The 7,335-nt window shown below is 42.7% G+C and overlaps 1 protein-coding gene across 1 annotated transcript in view; it reads left to right on the top strand.

Annotated features, from left to right (window-relative positions):
- Positions 1 to 2,619: 2,619 nt before the first annotated feature.
- RAD21 (RAD21 cohesin complex component) overlaps positions 2,620 to 7,335 on the top strand; it is a 28,918-nt gene continuing 24,202 nt past the window's right edge. The window contains exon 1 of the mRNA XM_054590420.1: positions 2,620 to 2,794. The gene's annotated coding sequence lies outside the window, so the exon portion shown is untranslated. The remainder of the gene's footprint in view (positions 2,795 to 7,335) is intronic.

Raw genomic sequence — 7,335 nt, 5'->3', positions numbered from 1 at the left:
TCCTTATCTACTGATGGGCACCTGGGCTATTTCTAGATCTTGGCTATTGTAAATAATGCTGCAATGAATGTAGGGTTGCATATATTCTTTCTAATTAGCATTTCAAGTGTTTTCAGATACGATCTGAGAAGTGAGATCACTGGGTCAAAACACAGTTCCATTTTTTATTTTTTGGGAAAACTCCATATCGTTTTCCACAGTGGCGGCACCAGCCTGTATTCCCACCAACAGTGCACAAGGGTTCCCCTTTCTCCACATCCTCGCCAACGCTTGTTGTTTGTTGATTTTTTGTTGATAGCTTTCCTGACAGGTGTGAAATAGTATCTCTTTATGGTTTTGATTCGCATTTCTCTGATGATTAGTGATGCTGAGCAACTTTTCATTTGTCTGTTGGCCACCTGTAGTTCCTCTCTGGAGAAGTGTCTATTCAGGTCTTCTGCCCTACCCCAAGCCAAAAACAGTGACCCACAGTGAGTGGAACACTAGATGGCCCACTTTCTTGTCCACTTATGCTGCTGTTGCAGCAGCTTATGGGTTAAAGTGAGTTGCACTGTGTATTGTTAAAACCCATGAAGGGCCCAGGACTTAACATGTATTTGTTGCTGACACTGAAGAATGTATGTGCTTAAATTTCTGTTTCCCTTCATGCCCCTTTACTTTAAAAAAGTGTCTACACTCAGAAGCTATGATAGAGAAGTAAGTTATTACTCCATCTTTTAAGAAATTACAAAACAGGCACTTAAAAAACTAATACACAATTGGGTTGGATTAAAAGTATAGTTGTCCACATCAAAAGGTGACACTGTCATTATCTTCTTTGGCTAGGAGGATTTGGCCTCGCTCTGAGTGCCAGTCTCTAAGAACAGAAACTTATAGAGGAGGATAATGGTGACAATGACAATGGAAATAGTAATAAATTTAGATTGTTACCAAATTGCCATGTGCCATTCCAAATGCTTCTACATGTATTAGTTCATGAATCTTCATAACAAGCCTCAGGTGAGAAACCTGAAGCTAACTTATTTACTCATTGCCATACAGGCAGTAATTGGCAGGGGCCATTTTGTAAAGCCATGAAATTTGGGGCAGGGAGGGGGACACTTCTTTACAGAAATAGTGTTACCCTAAGTAATATAGAGGATTAAGGAAAACTCTCTTGAAGAACTGACTTTTGAACTAAGATGTGGAAGATTAGGAATTAGACAAAAGGAGAGGGGAGGAAAATGCAAGACTTCTAAGCACAGAGAACAGCAAGTGTGCGTGGTGCCTCTGACAATTTAAAAGGGGGAGTTACTGAAGCACAGTTAGGAAGAGAGCAGCAAGAGAGGAAACTGGAGCAAAGGCAGGGGCTAGATCACTGTATTATCCTAAGCGTTTTGGGTAATAGCATAAAAGCTATGGAAGATATTATAGAAGGGGGAGAGATGATTACATATGTGTTTTGCGAAAGTTCTTTTCTCTGTGTTGCAGATAATTGATTAACTGAAGGAGGACCAGAGTAGAGGTGGAGAAACCAGTTAACGAGGCCAATGAGAGAACAGAAGCTTGAGGTTGAGATGGATAACATGACAAAACAAAACAAACAAAATCCTCAGGTAACCTTCCTCCTTCAGCTCTATGCATGTGGCTTCCCAGTCCAGTCCATCTGATCGTGCAAGACCCAACCCAGAGGAATCAACTTTGCAACTTCCTCTACCACAACTCCGTAAGATATCAGTCACTAATTTTTATTGGCTTCGCTTTTTAAAAAACAATACCTCAAATGAACACAGATTACACGTGGGCATTTGCTGTAATCCTCAATATGTCCAGATGGTCTTTTTAAATTGCAGAAGCCTCCCTAAGTGTTCAACATTTAGTCTTTCCTGCTTTTCCTCTATCCTGTCTGCTGCCACAATACTTTTGCACACGCTGTCCCCATTTCCTGGAGCTCATATTCACATCCCAGCTCTTCCATTAGTCACTCAAGAAAGACCTATTCTCTTGCTTCCTAACTCCCCCACTATAAGGTCTCCCTCTTTACCCAGCTGCTTCTTCCTGGCACAGGTAAATACAGGAAATTTAAGATTCCTCCCTAGGTACACTGCAAGCTTTGTGAAGGCAGGCAATACCTCTGTTGTATTCATCATTGTATCCCAGACCCTAGCAATTACATGATGCTGTTCAGAGATGACCATGTATAAAAATAGGTTGACTGAATGCATGAACCCCTACATTTTATTGGACTTGTTTAATGGTTATGTTAACTCCGTCGTTACAGAACCATTAAAATAAATTCTTGTGTTAAGGGTACACAAAACTGCACAAAGACAGTTCTTTCCTTTAAAAACAACCGCAAGAATAAAGCCAAATAATCACTTCACTGGCGAGCACTGCGCGCGCGCTCCTTTCCAGTTTCCCAACCCTCGGAAACCCTCTGGCAGGAGAGCCACCTTTGCGCGTGCTCATTCGGGGCTGTGTACCCAGGGGCGGGTTCCAAAGAAAAGGAAATGGTCATTGCGCCTGCGTCGCTCCTTCTGGGGCTTACGCTAGCTGCGCACGCGCACAGGTACCATTTTGACCGTAAACATCCTGCCGATTTGAACCGAGAATTTGGGCGGCAGGAAGAGCTGCGGCGTAACGGCAGCCATCTTGTTTGTTTGAGTGAATTGCAAAGGAGGCGGCGGCTGTGGCGGCAGCGAGGGCTGCTCGGAAGCTATACCTTACAAGGGCTCCCCCCCTTTCCCCGCCCCCTCCCCCGACCCTTTCCCCTCCCCAGGCCACCCAGTCGGCTCAACTCCCGGTGGAGAGCTAGGTAAGATACTCGGCCGACCCCCTCTGATCCTCCGGCTCCCTCCCCCCCACCCTTTCCCCACCGTCTTGCTTGCGGGGAGCCGGACTCCGGGGGGCGGGAGAAGGCAGCCTTCGCGGCGCCCCAGGACGCTGGCTGTGCTGCCACCCTGGGAGCCCCCGAGCGGCGGCGCCGCCTGCCCAGGCCCCTTCGCCCCGCGCCCGCCCTGTGCCAGGACCCGCGCATTTTGGGCCCGCATCATCGCCTGTTCGGTAACAAGTGGCTCCGGTCCATTCGGATGCCCCCAAAAGCCGTTATTCTGCGGGTGCCCCGGGGAGCTGCATCTCCCCAAGGAGGCAGAGGAAACCTTGGGCCGCGGACAGAGGAGAGGAGGTTTGAACCAGCCCGCTCTGGGCACCGGCCGCCTCCTCCTGGGGTAAAAATGGCTGGCTGGGAAGACGCGGGATTCGGGGCGGGAGGAGGCAGCGGCGGGCCCGGTGCCCGCGATGTCAGCTCGAAGGGGCAGCTATCGTCCGGCGAGCTTGGGTGAGGTGGGGCCGGAGGGCGGCGGCGGGCCCCCGGCCAGGGACTGCGGCTGCTCCCCCTTTCCTTTTATGTAAAGGAAAATTTTTATGTTGGGACATTAATCCTGGACAGACCAATAGAAAACGAGATTCTGATGCTTAGGAAATAGGCATAATTGGTGTCCCCCTCCCCCGATTTTCCTAATAATGAAGACTATTGAGTGTTGTAGAAATGCGTTGGAGAGGTGTGTTTTTCTGACAAATGCTTGATGTCTTTTTCCTCGCTGAGAAAGGCTTTGCAAATGATCTGTGATAGTGTGGAGTGACACTTTTTCGCGTTGTGCTGGCAGACTTAGCGGCCTTCTTCAAATTTGAGAGGAGGAAATGCTGGAGGGTCTGCCTGGCCACTTTTATGATTTATTAGGCTGTGTTCAGCGTTCAGAAACGTCGCTTGTGTTTTGAAGGGTCTCTGGTAAAGGGTTGTATTTATCGATTTATCTTTGCAAGTGAAAGTTGGTATTTGCTCCCGTTGCACGGTTTAGTATAATCACTAAATTCCGGGGGTGGGGTGGGGTGGATATTTTAAAATGAATGTAAATGCCAGTGAGCTGTGTGAGTCTGCAGAATTTTGGTGACAGGCTGGAGAAGCGTACCTAAGTTGTAGAGTCATTAAATTTCTTTGTTTAATGTTGGAGGCATCTAATAATTGTTTTTCAAAAGTCATCGATGAGGCATATGCCATATCCAGTATTGAATAACTTAATAGTTTGTAGATAGTCGAGATGACAGCAAGCACATAACTAATGGACATAGTCCTTTTTCTACACAAGTCAGAATTACATTGATAGAGCATGACCTTTATTTATCTTTCTTTGTGTTTATAAAGGCAGCACTTTAGTACACTCTAGAATTACATTTTTCACTTAGAGTGGCATGTGTTAAAAGTATTCTTAGAGTGGTATGTGTTAAAAGTATTCTTAAAGTTGAGAATTTCTTATAAGTTCCTACTTTTGGAACACAAAAATTCTGAGAAATTTTATCTTATAGTTTGGCACAAAAGAGAAACTTAAAATTCTTCAGAAGTAAAGATTTTGTGTTTTTGTTTCATTGTAATGTCAAAATTGTTAGGTGAGATCATGCTGATTGGTATGTGTTGTGTGAGATATTTTTTGAAATTATTTTAATCTACAGTGGTATTTGTGTTGGAGATGCTGTTGTATTTAATCCTCATAATCCTGTTTGGTAAATATCCCCATTTTATAGATGAGATGTTAAGTAACTTCTAACCATTACAAAACAACTGAGGAGGGAGCTGAATTTGAAACTAAGACTGATTGTAAAACTCTTGTTCAAAGAATGAATGTTAGTACCGCCAAAAGGGAGGGCAGCTCTAAGGTGCAGAATTAGAAACACCTTTAGTCCCTGAAACACTCCCCCAGCCTCCCAAAGAGATAGTTCCAGCCTTATCTTAGATATGACATTTTCAAAGGGTAGTGAATCACTGAATTTCAACCTTCCAGGTTTTTACAGTTAGGGAAAGCGAACTACACAGGCAAGGAGCTTCACTTGGTAGTTAATGGCAAAGCTGGAGTGGGTCTTGACGCCCAATGTAATTTTACCTTGAATAAGTGATGTACGTATATGTCCCAAGGTTAAAAATAAAAAAATCAAACATTACAAAAGGGTAGGCCTCACTTTCCCAGCAGACACACTTTCCAAAGGTAACCAGTGTCAAGACTTCCATTTGTACAACAAGGACCATGTAATTTATGCAAGTGCAGGTAGTTTACATAGAGAAGCCTCTTTTTTAATGTATTTGTTCTATCGTTGTTTAAGGCTGCATGGAATTGTGTTGTATCGCTGTGTTAATTTTTTAAAAATCCATTATTTGTGCCTGAGTAGGTTACTGTATTTCTAATACTTTGTTATTAAAAGTCATGCCGACAAGGCACCACGGTGTTAGAGGTGTGGGTTCTGAAGCGCATGTTCGTCTTGCATTAGCTATTCGTGTTGGCACAGTATTTACCCTCTCCTTTTCCTTGTTTCCTGGTTTGTAAAATGGGCCAGCATAAACTTACCTTACAGGGTTGTCATGAAGAGGGTGGACACATAAAATACTTAGAGGTTAGTAAGATTTAAACAAATGTTTAGTTATTAATATTAAACATTTCAAAGTACATCTTTGACATGTTACTGACAGTGCAGTTTCTGGTTAGAAAGTATGAGTGTTTGAAATTTTCATAAGATGGTGCCAAATTGCCCTTCAAAGAGTTCATACCAGTCTATACAATTACCAGTACTACTGCCTTGCCTGTAACAGGTGAGTGAAATACTGTAATGACTCTTGTCACCATAGGTACATGAGCTGTAATTTGACTCTAGTTTTTTGAAAAGATCTTAAAATGCTGGAGGGGTTTTGCATTTCTGAATATGTTCTAAAATATAAATCTTTCTGACATTTCACAATAGATTTTAATTTTATTTTTAGGGTCAACTGAAAAAAGTTGTTTGTTGCTTTAGAAAAAAATGAGATTGAGAAGTCAAAAGATATTTTGTAAAGAGTTGGTGCCCTGGCTGCTGTGGCACCATGGGTTGAGCACAGACCTGCGAAAGGTCACAGGTTCAATTCCCAGTCAGGGCACATGCCTGGGTTACAGACCAGGTCCCTAGCTGCTGGGGTGTGCAAGAGGCAATTCACACATTGATGTTTCTCTTCCTCTCTTCCTCCCTCCCTTCCCCTCGCTCTAAAAGTAAGTAATTAAAATTTTTTTAAAAAGGCAAAGTTTAGAGTCTTCAAACCTGCAGAAATTAATCTTTTTAAAGATTGGATAACGTGTGGTATTACTAAGGGGGGAAATGGTTTAAAAGGCAGCAATGATTACACTTTCTTCTTATTTAGATATAAGCCAATAGTTGGTCCACTACTGTACCTCTGGCTTCCTTTAGTTACTAGGGTGATTTCCTTTTGCTAATTGTTTCCCGAAATAATTCTAACAGCACTCTGCTTTAGTTCCCTCTCCCCGCTGCCCCCATCCCATCCTGTGCCAAGAAAGCATCTGTTGAGGAATCTCTGCCTCGGCATAGTTGGGATATTTTGGGCATGGTACCCTGACGAGCAGCTGAAGTGCTGGCCGTGAGCTACTGACACCTGTTGAGAAGTACCAGTAGTTTTAATATCTAAAATCTCCACAATTACTTACATATGTCAACTATTAGATCACTTGGTATATCTCATTTCCTTACTCATTAAGCACATGTTTAAAGTTGTCATGCAGCAGGCAGTATTCTAGGAGCTAAATATTAAGGAGTTTTTATTTGGAGCACAACTGTCTTGTGTAGTGAAAATTAGGGATTGGCATATGACAGCGACTTTATTTCTAGGAACACAATGCCATATTGGAGCTCTACAGAAGCCTTTAGATTTTATTTATAATGCTGTAGAGGCAGCTTAATTTTTGTGCTATCAAACTTTAAGGTTTCGAGTAGAAGCATTGATTTGCAACATAGGAGGCTGTCTTTGATTGCGGGGATATATTTTGATCTATAAAATACTGCTGATGCTCTGGCCAGGTGGCTCAGTCAGTTGGAGCATTGTCCCAGTCACCAAAAGGTTGTGGGTTCAATTCCAGTCCAGGCACATATGGCAGGCAACCAATCAATCCATGATTCTCACATCGATGTTTTTCTCTCTCTCTCTCTCCCCACCTCCCTTCCTTTCTCAAAGTCAATAAGCCTATCCTCCCTCCTGTGAGTGTTAAAAAAAATTAAAATATGTCTGAGTGGGATACAACATAGGCTTGAGGCATTATTATTTAATGTTTCTACCTTAGAGTGTTTAATCTGAATTCTTCCTAGTCTAATATCCTTAGTTCTTAATTCCATATTTGAGATAGAGAGTTCGCAGCATTAAGCAATTGATGAAACTTAAGTTATTTTTAGTTATTTTAAGTTATTTAAGTTATTTTTTTCTTCTGAGAAAGTTTTCCTGGTATGAATTAATCATCCCCTAGAAGCATCTGTTCAGAAAATGAGAATTTCAGG

This window comes from Pteronotus mesoamericanus, unplaced genomic scaffold (genome assembly GCF_021234165.1).
Source record: "Pteronotus mesoamericanus isolate MK-2021 breed Mesoamerican mustached bat unplaced genomic scaffold, CSHL_Meso_final scaffold_174, whole genome shotgun sequence".
Taxonomy (NCBI): Eukaryota; Metazoa; Chordata; class Mammalia; order Chiroptera; family Mormoopidae; genus Pteronotus; species Pteronotus mesoamericanus.
This window is presented reverse-complemented; position numbering and strand designations above follow the sequence as displayed.